Below are 12964 nucleotides of genomic sequence, written 5' to 3'. Positions count from 1 at the left end.
TAATAACACACTGCTTTACAAACACATGATACAGTATTAGAGTACTAGTAAAACAAAGAGATGACAATCAGCTAGTGTAGACATGTTGTCTTGATGCAATATGCCACATATCTTGTTACTGTTAATAGGATGGTCAATTTCAGTGCCTTGTACATGGAGTAGGATTTATTTTTATTAGATATAAATGTTATATTCTCTGTAAACCTCAATAGTCTCAATCTTGTTTTTTAGACCTTGTTTTGTTAAAGCGTCATTCTTTACATCACAAGCCTTTACAGTATAAGGTCAAACTGCAGTCTGGTATCAAAACTGAACAACACGTATTTTTGTTCCTCCCTCTAATGTGTAGATATCTTGTCTTCCCTTGACGTGTTCAGACTTAAACACCTTCTGGCTGTGAGACTGTTGGGTATGTGTGTGTGTGAGAGATTGAGATTGAGAGTGAGAGTGAGAGTGAGAGTGAGAGGAGAGTGAGAGTGAGAGAGAGAGAAGAGAGAGAGAGAGAGAGAGAGAGAGAGAGAGAAGAGAGAGAGAGAGAGAGAGAGAGGAGCGAGAGATGAGAGAGAGAGCGAGCGAGAGAGAGAGAGATAGAGAGAGGGAGGGATAGAGAGAGGGAATAGAGAAAGAAAGAGGGCAGGACAGAGAGGAGAGATTGAAGAGAGAAAGGGAAGAGAAAGGGAAAAAGAGAGAGGGATAGAGAGAGAGAAGAGGAAATACAGAAGGTGTCTTTTTGTTCTCTTTGTTTCTTTCTGTTGTTCTCCCCTGGTTCAAATTAAAGGTCCTCTCCCACACAAGCAGCTGGGAAACCAATATCCCTCCTCCATTTTTTAATGAGGCTTCAAACTACTGGGCACTCTGAGGGAGCATGATAGGAATCACATCCATACACGGCTACACACACACAATACACACACACCAAATGAGGCCATCTGCCTGATCACTCTCTACCACCCAGTCCTCCCCAGTCTGAAGTGGAGCAATGACCCCTATCCACCATACTGGGTGTCTAACTAGACCCAGGCCAGTTAATCGTGTCCGTTGATGGATAACCTCTCATGTACATTTCTTACAAAATTCAGGCGTACGTGGAGATTGTAGGATTTGCATTGTGCATAATGATTAGCGATTTATCAAAACTGTCAAACCGCAACAGTATACACATGTTTTCATTGATAAACAAGAGGATTAGGATTATCAAACTGTCAACCGCAACGTATACACATGTTTTCATTGATAAACAAGAGGATTAGGATTTATCAAACTGTCAACCGCAACAGATACACATGTTTTCATTGATAAACAAGAGGATTAGGATTTATCAACTGTCAACCGCAACGTATACACATGTTGTTCATTGATAAACAAGAGATTAGGATTTATCAAACTGTCAACCGCAACGTATACACATGTTCATGATAAACAAGAGGATTAAGGATTTATCAAACTGTCAACCGCAACGTATACACATGTTTTCATTGATAAACAAAGGATTAGGATTTATCAAACTGTCAACCGCAACGTATACACATGTTTTCAGTGAGAAACATGATAAACAAGAGGATTAGGATTTATCAAACTGTCAACCGCAACGTATACACATGTTTTCATTGATAAACAAGAGCCATGTTACAACCCCGCCTGGAAAATATCATCCGTTAACCTTTTATGGAAACAAAAACGCCTTCATTTGCTGTATGATTTGGAAATGGTGGAACTGGGCCATGACAGTTTCTTAAAGAAGCAGAATATCACATTTCTGTAGAGGTGTGGGCAGAATGTTTAAATCTGTAGCAGTGACTTTTCAAACAAAAAATGCATGCTCTCTATAGTGAGTGCCAAACACTGCAAGACAAGTACATGCTGCCTACAGCCTACACCTCTATGCAAACGTGTGTTGTTCCTCAATATTTTGTTTATCAATACATGATTTTGTTTCCATCTCCTGCCTTGGTATAGGCTCTGGGATTAAATAGGCTATAATGTCGCGCTCCTATCACGCAGCAATACTGTAGACTACCCATACTGTCATAGGCTCCCGGTCTATTTACTTTCAGGCATGGTTGGCTATTGAATGAGCAATGGATAAATGGTAGCCTAATATTTATTGTGTAGCAGAGGAGAGACATGCCCTGCAATATGATCATGATTTAGGCCCATATAATAAAAGTAAAATAAGTAAAATAAATATATTAGGCAACATGCTGCTATGTGATCTTCTTACCAATGGCAAATGTATCTGTTTTATCATTAGGCATACGTTTGAATGTTTTTATTAGCCTACCATCATTATAATTCCTGTGCATCAAACATCTCCATTTCCCCCAAAAGAACAACGTTTGCTTGATCAACCACTGGAAGTTGTGTGTACACATGGTCTGAGATTTGCGTGGAGATGCACACACTTTCTCTTCAAGTTCAAGATGTTTAAATACCAACCTTTAGAGTTTAGGTTTAGAGTCTTTTTTGTGCACATGCCCCTTTGATAAATGAGGCGCCAAGGCAGATGTGTGTGTGTGGCTTGATGGAGACCCCAGGGGCAGGTTTGATTTGGCAACAGGCCCTGGTATAGTATAGTATAGATGAGCCTACTGAGGAGAGACAGCTAAATGAGTCTTTGGCCCAATAAGGCCAAGACATTGAATGAATCGAAGCTTGTTAAACTCCCTCCCATCACACTCATCCTTGTTTAGAGTCAATGGAAGGAGGATGGAGTGGGATATCAACACATAGACATAGACAGAGAGAGAGAGAGCAGGATGGAGAGAGATCTTTAAAAAGAGTTGGTGTGAGGGTGGATATCTGTGTAAAGACAGATCTTTTGGATCAGTTCAGTCACTAAATTGTATTATACAGCACCAAATGAACTCACATTATTTCTTCTACTTCTCTTACACTCTGCCGGAAGCTATGCACTGAGAAACATCTAACCAGATAGCTGAGGCTTACAAAGCTTAGACCACACAGGCCCTCTTCTACTGAAACAACCGGCCTACTAGCAGCTACCTAAACAGGAACCAAGAGTATTCTGGGGGCTTATTAACAAGAGGCTGAACAGAGAGAGAGAGATAGAGACCTTTATGGTTGTGAGGTATGGGGTCCACTCCCAAACCAAGACTTCACAAAACGGGAAAAACACCCAATTGAGACTGCACGCAGAATTCAGCAAAAATATCCTCAGTTTATAATGTAAAACACTAAATAATGCATGCAGAGCAGAGTTAGGCTGATACCCGCTAATTATCCAAATCCAGAAAAGAGATGTTAAATTCTTCAACCACCTAAAAAMAAGTGATTCCCAAACCTTCCAAAACAAAGCAATCACCTAGAGAGAGATAAACCTGGAGAAGAGTCCCCTAAGCAAGCTGGTCCTGGGGCTCTGTTCACAAACACAAACAGACCACGCAGAGCCCCAGGACAGCAACACAATTAGACCCAACCAAATCATGAGAAAACACATAAATAATTACTTGACACATAGGAAAGCATTAACAAAAAAACAGAGCCAAAACAGAGAGTACACAGTGGCAGAATACCTGACCACTGTGACGGACCCAAAATTAAGGAAATCTTTGACTATGTACAGACTCAGTGAGCATAGCCTTGCTATTGAGAGGCAAACCTGGCTCTCAAGAGAAGAGAGGCTATCTGCACACTTCCCACAAAATTTGGTGGAAACTGAGCTGCACTTCCTAACATCCTGCCAATGTTTATAAATTCCCATATCTATTGGGTGAAATTGTCCCGTTCGTCGTAACGATGAGACCAAGGCGCAGCGTGATTGGAATACATTCTTCTTTATTAAACGAAGAACACAAACTAACAAAATAAACAAACTAACAAAATAACAAAACGAACATGACGCTATAAACAACTAGTGCTGACATGCAACTACACATAGACAACTACCCACAAATACAGGTGGGAAAAGGCTACCTAAGTATGGTTCTCAATCAGAGACAACGATAGACAGCTGCCTCTGATTAAGAACCACACCCGGCCAAACACACAGAAATACAAATCATAGAAAAAGGAACATAGAATGCCCGCCCAAATCACACCCTGACCAAACCAAAATAGAGACATAAAAAGCTCTCTACGGTCAGGGCGTGACAGAAATACCACAGTATCACAGCAGCAAGATTTGTGACCTGTCGCCACAAGAAAACGGCAACCAGTGAAGAACAAACACCATTGTAAATACAACCCATATTTATGTTGAATTATTTTCCCTTTTGTACTTTAAATATTTGCACATCATTACAACAATGTATATAGCCATAATATAACATTTGAAATGTCTCTATTCCTTTGGAACTTTGTGGGTGTAATGTTTACTCTTCATTCTTTATTGTTTGTTACAATTTTGTTTATCTATTTTTTTTCATTCTTTTTTTTTTTACCTTTATTTAACCAGGTAGGCCAGTTGAGAACAAGTTCTCATTTACAACTGCGACCTGGCCAAGATAAAGCAAAGCAGTGCGACAAAAACAACAACACAGAGTTACACATGGAATAAACAAACATACAGTCAATAACCCAATTGAAAAATCTGTATACAGTGTGTGCAAATGAAACAAGGAGGTAAGGCAATAAATCGGCCAATAGTGGCGAAGTAATTACAATTTAGCAATTGACACTGGAGTGATATATGTGCAGATGAGGGTGTGCAAGTAGAAATACTGGTGTGCAAACAAGCAAAAAATAAATAAAAAATATGGGGATGAGGTAGGTAGTTGGTTGGTTGGTTGGATGGGCTATTTACAGATGGGCTGTGTACAGCTGCAGCGATCGGTAAGCTGCTCTGACAGCTGACGCTTAAAGTTAGTGAGGGAGATATAAGTCTCCAACTTCAGTGATTTTTGCAATTCGTTCCAGTCATTGACAGCAGAGAACTGGAAGGAAAGGCGGCCAAAGGAAATGTTGGCTTTGGGGATGACCAGTGAAATATACCTGCTGGAGCGTGTGCTATGGGTGGGTGTTGCTATGGTGACCAGTGAGATAAGGCGGAGCTTTACCTAGCAAAGACTTAAGGATGACCTGGAGCCAGTGGGTTTGGCGACGAATATGTACCGAGGACCAGCCAATGAGAGCATACAGGTCGCAGTGGTGGGTAATATATGGGGCTTTGGTGACAAAACGGATGGCACTGTGATAGACTGCATCCAATTTGCTGAGTAGAGTGTTGGAGGCTATTTTGTAAATTACATCGCCAAAGTCAAGGATCGGTAGGATAGTCAGTTTTACGAGGGTATATTTGGCAGCATGAGTGAAGGAGTCTTTGTTGTGAAATAGGAAGGCAATTCTAGATTTAACTTTGGATTGTAGATGCTTAATGTGAGTCTGGAGGGAGAGTTTACAGTCTAGCCACATAATTGTAAATTAAAACTTAGGTATTTATAGTTGTCAACATATTTTAAGTCAGAACAGAGTAGAGATGCTAGTCGGGCGGCGGGTGGGTGCGGGCAGCGATCGGTTGAAGAGCATGCATTTTGTTTTACTATTATTTAAGAGCGTTGGAGGCACGGAAGAAGTGTTGTATGGCGTTGAAGTTTGTTTGGAGGTTTGTTAACACAGTGTCCAAAGAAGAGCCAGAATGAACAGGATATGTGTACCGTTAATATAACACGCGTGCGTGTTTCTCATGCCAATAAAGCCAATTGAATTAAATGGAAGAGAGAGAAGAGAGAGAGAAAGAGAAAGAGAAAGAGAAAAGAGAGAAGAGAGAAGAAGAAAGAGAAAGAAGAAAGAAAGAGAGAAAGAGAAAGAGAAAGAGAGAAAGAAAAGACAAAGAGAACGAGAAAGAGAAAGAGAAAGAGAAAGAGAAAGAGAGAGAGAAAGAGAAAGAGAGAGAGAGAGAGAGAGAGAGAGAGAGAGAGAGAGAGAGAGAGAGAGAGAGAGAGAGAGAGAGAGAGATGAAATACTGCAGATATTTTTAGATTGTGCTTGCATGCGCCAGAAGAAGAGCCAGTGATAATGGGCCCTCCCCGGACAGACATATCCTCCTGAGCACAAGACTCACTGGCTTGATTAACATAGCAGAGCTGCTGGTTCAAACAGATATCCCCTCACCGGCACTCATCTCAATCTATCACTCCTCCCCTCGCTCTGATTCTGTCTCTCTCTACCTATCATTTTCTCTCTCCTTCTCACTGCTTCCCTACCCCCCTTCGCACACAATTTCCTCTATTCCCCATTTCCCTCTCTCCATCTCTGTCCTTACAACACAGATCAAGGCTGGGCTAGGCTGGGCTGTAGGTCTGTACTTCCTGACGTGGTAATGTGCAGCTAATTGGTCGTTTTCAGACCAGTGGGTACATCGCACAGCAGCTGTTGGCGCTTCGTTGCCATGGAGCAGACTTAAAAGACTTATCAGTCCTTCTGCGCCACTGATTACAGGTGTCGGCTCCAAATCAGAGAGAGAAACCACTAATTTACAAACCAATACAGCAAATAAGGAAAGGAGAGAGAGAGAGAGAGCAAGAGAGAGAGAGTGAGAGAAAAAATGTGAGGGTGGAAGTATATTTGCATTCATTCAAACATTGTAAGAACAGATAGGATATGTGCAAATTGTGAACCTAATATATAAAGAAAGAAATTGTAAGAAATGGTAAGGGCTAAGTCTGAAAAAGTGATAATTCTGCTCTCATAGCTGCTAGTGAATCTAGTTGTCTACCTAGAATGGAAATCTCTGAACAGTTGTTTTGATTCGGTAACTTTCGTCCTGTTGATGTTTTTGATGTTTACTGCAGCATCAATCTACAGAAGTGTAGGAAAGGTTGCATTGCCTGGCAACAGCGAAATGAGACTATTCCGGGATTAGTGTCATAAACTAGTCACTATTTTCTCTGCTTCCTTTTCCTCGCCTTAACTTCAGCAGCTCTTGCACTCCATCACATGGGCAGGTGAAACAGAGAGAGACAGAGGAACAGGCAGAGTTCTTTGACGTCACAGGCACAAACTGGGGCTATAAAAAGCCACCTGCCAGTACATACAGTATAAAACACGGTGAAGACTTTGAGAAAAGCTTCTGAAAATACCAGTTATATATCGCCCTAGGATTCTGTGTGTGTGTGTGTTTGTGTGTGTTAGTGTGTGTGTGTGCTTGCGTGCACATCTGTGTGTGTGAGGGGGGGTCTCTCACCACTTCTGGAAGCAGCTTGGTGGCCAGGTCATGGATTGCTTTTCCTAGAATACACAGGGAGGACAAGATGAAGACCACCCCAAGGACCACGCACGCTCTGTGGACAGACAGAAATCAAGTCTTAGGGCTTCTTCCATTGTCATCCTCCAGTAAAATTGGAATCAAAAATATTCACAAAAACATATTTTAAAGTTAATTTGTAAGTTTTCTTTGCTGCACCTCACCGTGGTACACTTAAATAGATGTATTGGTTCTCCAGGGAGCCATAACTGTTTGTGAATGCTACTTTAACACAGGTGTAATCAGGCATAGAGAGGCAGGGGAGATCTGTTCCAATTAAATAAAAGTGAAAAGCGTCTGTTATCTGGGTTCCTGGCTACGGTTACAGCAGCAGCTTCACAGCTCAGTACTTTGGCGCCAGAGAAAGATGTTTGCTTCCTCTGCCATTTCTTCCCCATTTATCTCTCATTTTGACACTTCCACAAAGGAGGAATGAGAATGTCTCCATCCATCCATCCCTCCCTCTACCTCCATCCCCCCTACAGCAGGCGGGTATAAGATGGATGGTAGATGGGCGGCATTGTCCTTTATCATTGTAGCGCCTGCAGTGCTGAGGAAGTAGCTGTGACATGCCAGAACAAGGCCGTCAACCAGGAACAAGATGTGAACTGGGACGAACCCCTGTATTACTGTGGACAATGTACTGTATCATTGTACACTGGGAGAGATATACTGTACCTGGATGTGGCTGCCTGGACTAAAAATACATTTAATGTCTCAACAGCTCAATAATGTAACGTATGAGACACACTGATAAAGATTCAAGCCAAAGGGAATGTACAAGGCAGGTTTCTGAAGATAATAACCCAGTAGGCTACTAGGGGAGAGAGAACTGTTTTTATGGTGGTGTACATGGAATGTTCTAATAGGGGACACCATGCAACCTGTATGTTCAATGAGATGAATATGAATGTTGTGCCCGTTTTACTCACATGTACTCCCTATGGGCGGAGTGGACAGCTGCGGCGTTGCTATAGCGCCACAGCACGATAATTGAAGATAGCACGTCCAACGTGGCGTCAAACTGCAAAGACAGACAATCTGCTATTAGGCCTCCAGTGAGGATAAATCAAATAACAAAGTATATAGTATATTCAGGAAAACACTCAACTCTAGTCCCACCTCCCATTCCCCCCTACTTAAACTCCATATGCTCTACTAACAGACTAGGCTGGTTATTGAACAGTAGGATATAAATCCCCATTAAAATCTGTAAATTTAAAATAGCGATATCTGCCTCAAATAACCCCATCCGCCGATGTCGCACTTCCACACCTGTGGTGAAAAGTGACAGAGCTAGAGCGGTGTATGTCAGACCATGAGACAAGCAGAAAATCGGTCTTCTCACAAAATTGTCCGGAGTGTCCGAACGGTTTGGCCTACAAAACTATTATGACCCCTCTATAGACATGGCCTTAACAGCTCCTCATTGGTTCATTATCATCCATGTCTAATATGCTGACTCTCTCTAGTAAACTGTCCTCGTTTACCTGATATGACATGATAGCTTCTTTTATAGCATTCTAGAGCTTCCCACAGTATCTGTGGGGATATTTCTGTATCTCAGCTCTGATGTGCTGTTACCAAGGAAACAATGGCAGACAACTTGCATCTGATCCCAACCAGAGTTAATAAATTAACACCATGACTTTATGACTAATTAATAAGTATAAATGGAACTCACTGCAAATCCAAATGCTGATGCGCTGTGTCTCATGAATGAAACAGCTAGAGAGAAGAGAGAGGGAGAGAGAATAAATGAATGCCTGAGGAACAAAATACAAAGGATTCTAACAGCAAAAGTAATGATAACAGCAACATCCGTGTAAATATTGCTATTTCAAACACAGACAAACACACGGACACACACAGACACGCATAAATCATTTTTGTTATGTAATAGTTTATGATTTTTCAGGTTCAAAGATCAAAACACTGATAACCTATTCTGTTTGTACATACTAATTCATTTTATCAGCACACCTTAAAGTGTAGCTTGAATTGGAGGAGAATTATTCAGAGATTAGCACTATACTGTAATAATCTCTGAGCAAAAATGGTATGGATTTAAACAGCTATAATCCTACACAGGGAAGGTTTGAAAGGCATAGAGGATAAAGATCTGTTAACACGTTCCATTTGATTTCTCCTCAATACTGGATTGTTAGAGTTGAGAATGTAACAGAAGATTATCCATTAAAGCATCTTATACATTCGTAGCATTTGACTCATCAGGCACTTAATGGTTATAATAACAAGCTTGATTCATCTGATTCTGGCCCAAATTCTCCATATTCTCTCCATCCGTTTCTGTTCATTCTGTCCTTGTGAAGCTGGGGGCTTTTGAGTTTCCTCTGTGATGCATTCGTTTTCAGGGCAGTAACAGTCCCACGGGGCGCCCTGTCGCTAGGCAGATCACCATGGAGACGGGCAATCTGAGTGCGAGCTGAGCTGGAGGAGAGTTTCAACAGGGCTTTTATCTCAGTCTCTCTATCTTTGATCCACCAATCAATGGCTGCCATGGAGGCTATGATGTGACCTCTCTGGTCTAGGTCTTAAAAGGCTTAAAAAGGGTCTGTGGCGTAGGGGACCATGGTGACAGACAGACCCATGACGCATGATGCTAAGACGCTCTGGCAGACTGGCACCACATTAGAACTACCAACTTCCTCTTATCCTCTCAGTCAACACCGTAGGCCGGATCGATGCAAATAACACAAACAAAAAAAGGATCTGCGGGACAGTCTGACAGTCCAACAGTCAAGTGAGAGAGAGGAACAAACAGGCTCACTCCTGGTGACAGCTGGTCTGCTAGCTGCGGCAGCAGTACAGCGTGAAACAGGATGAGTGGATCTGCTGGCCGTACTGTCAGCATCCAGTCCTGTGCAGGGAGCCCTTAGGTTGTTCTCTTCCCAAGCCGTCAGGAGGCTGGATCAAGGCACCAGGACGCCAGCCAACACAGCCTGCCAAGGGCTGCCAAAGCTCCGCACTCTCTTCTCCCAGACCAGGGAAGCATCCCAAATGGCATCCTATTCCCTACATAGTGCCCAGAATGTTAGTCTGCCCTGCAAGCACAGCACCCACACTAACAGACAGACTCACTACTATTGGCACTGAACCATGCAGCCACATACATAAATGCACTCACTCAGAGTGAGTGCAGATACAGAACCCAGAACAAGACAAGCAATACAGCAGGTCACTACAGTGATGCTTATCATTAGCCTTGGCACTGACCAGCACAGCAGTTAGCCTATAACAACAGCAATTGTATATTTGTTTCAGCACAAAGTGGGATCATTAATCTGTGCATTCATTTCCACAGAGAACACACTGTGTGGGGTAATGAGGAGGGGCAACAGGAATACAGAGACAAGAGAGGCTTCCATGCTGGTGAAATGGGTCAGGGACCAGGGTAAGCTTGGAAATGTGACTGTCTACATTCCTGAGCAATGACCATGGGTTAGGGGAGGAGAGGGAGGGAGGGAGGGAGGGATGGAGCTAGTGTGTTGGGCGATGGGGCGAAAAGGTATTGAATCACGCCAATAAGTGTAGCCATTTATCCAGCCAAGGAGTCAAAGATAAGCAAAAACTTGAGCTGGATAAAAGGCAAAAAAAAGTCTCGCTTGACAGACTCATGAAAACATAAGCTTTTCTTATGTTTCTCTGTTGTTGGTATTAATACTAGTGAATAGTTTACCCAGTTTTGCTTTCAGAGGCGATTGGCGTGTCAGAAAATGTACCCGTTCCGTGTCAAAACAAAGAGAGACGGCAGTGCTACAAAGCTTTGGTGTAGAAGATCTCTTTGTGATTTATGAAAGGAGGCGCATGGAGGAGCACTCAGCACTCGGCTGATACCACACATTTATCAGGGAGCCAACCATGCCTGACAAGCAGCACTTTAGCTGGGGAGAACATAGATAGTATACAGATACAGATGAAGATGTTGTTATTGAAGATATAGGATGCTTCCGTTGTTGGCTTGAGAATTGACTACTCTTACACACAATACAGTATATAATCTTCTGTGGAAAACAGAATATGATGTACTGTATACAGGGTTTTGCATCTCATTTGCTCTTTTGTTCTGTTCTATGAATCTTGTAACAACAGTATTTTCACAGGGCTAAGTTTAATTGGACTGTGACTCCTCACCTTTCTTCTCCGTCTCCTCAGCATCAACTGTCCCCTCTCTAACTCACAGACAGCCTTATCTCGTATTCTCCTCTATCTTCAACACTGATCATAAAAGTGAGACTGGGTATTTCCATAAGTAAGACAAATAGCAGCGGAGCTCTCAGTGGCAACTAAACACATCTCATTTCTCAACATGTCAGACACACATACAGTAATGTGCCATAACTAGAAATCTGGTGATCTACTGCACACACACCCACACAGCGTATACTCAAGAATCAGTCAGCTTTTTCAGATATATTACTGTATATCGAGTCTCAGTTTAGTACTGAAATGACTACCTTCACTAAGAAATTGATTTGGGACCCTAAACACCTGCAAAGATCCTAAATTATCTGAGGTAGAGATACTAATGAACTTTGCAGGGTTTTAACTACAGCAGTAATGTCCTAATGCTGAGCCTGTTATGTAAGGACTGGGTGAACGCCAAACCAAAGCAGGGTCGTTTAGTTGGCAGGAGTGGCACTGCTGAGCCCAGGGTCGCAAGATGCTACACTACACTACAGCAACTGATCTCACATCAGTCCCCACGTCTTACTTCAAGACATTAAAGCAGAGAAAGGAGATGTAGAGCTGAAAGGAAGTAGCTTGGTAGAAAGATGCCCTCATAAAGGCAGCTTGCTGTCAAATGTATTGTATCTGAGCAATATAGTGTGTAGCTATCCTCTTTCTTTCTTGGAGGAAAGATAACCATGCTCCTCCTATTAGGAGCTGGTTGGGCTCCCAAGTGGCCCAACCACAGGGTCTCAGGCACATCTCAGTGCTAGAGGCGTCACTACAGACCCTCGGTTCGATTCCAGGCTGTATCACAACAGGCCGTGATTGGGAGTCCCATACGGCGGCGCACAATTGGCCCAGTGTCATCCGGGTTAGGGTTTGCCGGTGTAGGCCGTCATTGTAAATAAGAATTTGTTCTTAACTGACTTGGTTAAATAAAGGTTCAATAAATAAAAAATAAAAAATACATTGACAGTGCTCTGCTTTCTAGAGGGTGTTTCTGGTTTGGAACACAGTCCTAGTACTTTAAATGAACCCCAGATTCTGTCTAAATCCCTTCAGAGGATCAATACAAAATCTACTAGAACAAAATAAATTGCTGTCAGCCTTATCCCAGGAGACAAGCATCACACCTCGCCATGAACTGTGATTCACGCCCCTTTAAACCCCAACTCCACTCCTCTTCATTAAAAAACCCATCATTCACCCTGCTATGACAAATAGCTCTGACAGACTCGCAGGAATCATTTGCGGCTAACGAGAAATGTAATTATGTTCCCTCTTCTTAGGGGCGAGACCCAGATTCCGGGGTGTAGTCAATGATCTTGGGAGAATCCAAATGAATTGGGGAGGGTCATCTGCAATCATATAGCATCTCTTATCTTAGATGGATGCAGTGTTGTCAGATACCAAAACATAAAACCCCATCTGAGTGTAGAAAAGGGAGAGAGAGAGAGAGAGAGAGAGAGAGGAGAGAGAAGAGACAGAGAGAAGAGAGAAGAGAGAGAAAGAGAGAGAAGAGAGAAAGAGAGAAGAGAGAAGAGAGAAAGAAGAGAAAGGAGAGGAGAA

The 12964-nt window shown here is 42.5% G+C and overlaps 1 pseudogene; it reads right to left on the bottom strand.

Annotated features, from left to right (window-relative positions):
- The window catches only part of LOC111972223 (transmembrane protein 163a-like), an 81825-nt pseudogene that overhangs the window by 2116 nt on the left and 66745 nt on the right, over positions 1-12964 (bottom strand).

The sequence above is a fragment of the Salvelinus sp. IW2-2015 genome, linkage group LG2 (assembly GCF_002910315.2).
Source record: "Salvelinus sp. IW2-2015 linkage group LG2, ASM291031v2, whole genome shotgun sequence".
Taxonomy (NCBI): domain Eukaryota; kingdom Metazoa; phylum Chordata; class Actinopteri; order Salmoniformes; family Salmonidae; genus Salvelinus; species Salvelinus sp. IW2-2015.
Note: the sequence above shows the minus strand (reverse complement) of the source record. Positions and strands in the feature narration are given on the sequence as shown.